Source organism: Schistocerca nitens, chromosome 2, assembly GCF_023898315.1.
Source record: "Schistocerca nitens isolate TAMUIC-IGC-003100 chromosome 2, iqSchNite1.1, whole genome shotgun sequence".
NCBI classification, from domain to species: Eukaryota; Metazoa; Arthropoda; class Insecta; order Orthoptera; family Acrididae; genus Schistocerca; species Schistocerca nitens.
This window is the reverse complement of record NC_064615.1, coordinates 1,035,586,843-1,035,588,887: the sequence shown is the minus strand read 5'-3', so window position 1 is coordinate 1,035,588,887 and position 2,045 is coordinate 1,035,586,843. Positions and strand designations below refer to the sequence as shown.

At 44.3% G+C, this 2,045-nt stretch overlaps 1 pseudogene; it reads left to right on the top strand.

Moving 5' to 3' along the window:
* Window positions 1-1,429: 1,429 nt before the first annotated feature.
* LOC126237942 (5S ribosomal RNA) lies at window positions 1,430-1,547 on the top strand (annotated as a pseudogene).
* Window positions 1,548-2,045: the final 498 nt, after the last annotated feature.

Below are 2,045 nucleotides of genomic sequence, written 5' to 3'. Positions count from 1 at the left end.
TGCCTTTCCATTCACATCTTCTTTCCTAACTGTCATGTGGCGATTCAAAAGATAATTCCAGTCGATAATCTCATGGGTTATCTCGTGAACAACATAAGCTGTGTCAGTCTTTTTTCGTGCACTTCTGGCAGTAATCTTCCAGTCAGCAGGCAGGTTCATTTATGCAGTGACTGCGAATACATTGAGTCACATTCCATTTCATTATCACCAACGACCATGAATTTTAAATCAACTGTTCCTAGGTTCCTGAACAGCGGTCAAGCACATTGTTGCAACATATTCGTTTAGATTCTGACCTCCACAACGGTAGCTAAAACAGAAAATGTGGTTTACCGTTATAGAGAGAGAGATTTGAAGTATTCGCGCAAACAGGTTACTATCTCACAATTTCCTCATTTTCCCTGTATTTCCGACCACATGAAATAATCTCCTTGTTTTGACTTCGTGTCGTACACTGTGAAATTAAAAGATGTCAATCATTGCTCATAAAATAAAGGATTGTTGATGGGATCAGTTTTGCCAACAAAACTAGCAGGAGATCGAAGTTGTAGTTTACAAAAGTACCATCTGAGTTTTGTGCTCTCTCCTTACCTTGTTTCTCCTCCCCTTCGAGCGCTGTCTTTTGGTAATAGGTGAGAGTTATAATTAGGTGTAAGTTCATAATTTTTGATCCCAGAAGTATTGTAGGTCTGTGTTAGGCGACACTGGTCTTTTATCTTCATGTAAATATGGGCTTTCGCTGATTCAGGACCATTTCTATACGCAAAGATATGTGCAGGGTGTACATGAGTGTCATATTAAGTGACGGACTTAGGAATTTTATTTTGATCCCCGAGCGACAATAGTGGATTCAACAACTTCTAGATTTTCAGTGTGATTCCTCGCATTATCCAAAATACCGGCGAAGTGATTTTCTGTACGTGACGCCCCTTTTGTCTTCTTCACTTGTTTTATGGGTGGTCCTTTTCTTCGTCTCTATGTCCACAACACCTTTACCGATTCGAGATGTACTTAAAAACGTGTTCATACAAACTTAGACTCGTTCTGTTCTTGGTGGCAAGTAGAAGACAACAGTGAAGTTTCTTTTTAATTCTCTCGATTGCCAGTCTTTTTAAAGTTCTTGTCTTTGTTACTGTGAATGAAGTCTCTCCTTCTCTAATATGTTTCAAATTTATATAATGTTTCTACTATGTTCAGCGTTTCGACATGCGTAAAGTTTTTATAGCACTTTCTTATTCAGTTCTCGGATCACGCACTTTTCTGGATAAAACGTAAGATTCTCCGCCCTACCGTGTGATGCTGCAAACCTTTTTTACCCACTGTTCTTGATGTTATAACTGTTTTCTAGCGTTGCTTGTTCTTTGAACGTGTTTCTTCCATGTCTTCTAATTTTGTTCTTTAAAAGGCTGCGTATCAGTAATGCCATCTTGGCAACGGCCTTGCTACAGTGGATATACCGGTTCCCGTGAGATCACCGAAGTTAAGCGCTGTCGGGCGTGGTCGGCACTTGGATGGGTAACCATCCAGGCCGCCATGCGCCGTTGCCACAAAAAAAAAAAAAAAAAAAAGCCTGTTCGGTTGGCCGTGCGTTCTAACGCAGGGCTTTCCGGGCGGGAAGGAGCGCCTGGTCCCCAGCACGAATCCGCTCGGCGGATTTGTGTCGAGGTCCGGTGAAACGGCCAGTCTGTGGATGGTTTTTAGGTGGTTTTCCATCTGCCTCGGCGAATGCGGGCTGGTTCCCCTTATTCCAGCTCAGTTACACTATGTCGGCGATTGCTGCGCAAACAATTTCTCCACGTACGTGTACACCACCATTACTCTACACCGCAAACATAGGGGTTACACACGTCTGGTGTGAGACGTTCCGTAGGGAGTCCACCGGGGGCCGAACCGCACAATAACCCTGCGTTCGGTGTGGGGCGGCGGAGGGGTGAAGTGGACTGCGGTAGTCGTCGTGGGGTTGTGGACCACTGCGGCTGCGGCGGGGACGGAGCCTCTCCGTCGTTTCTAGGTCCCCGGTTAACATACAATACAATACAATACAA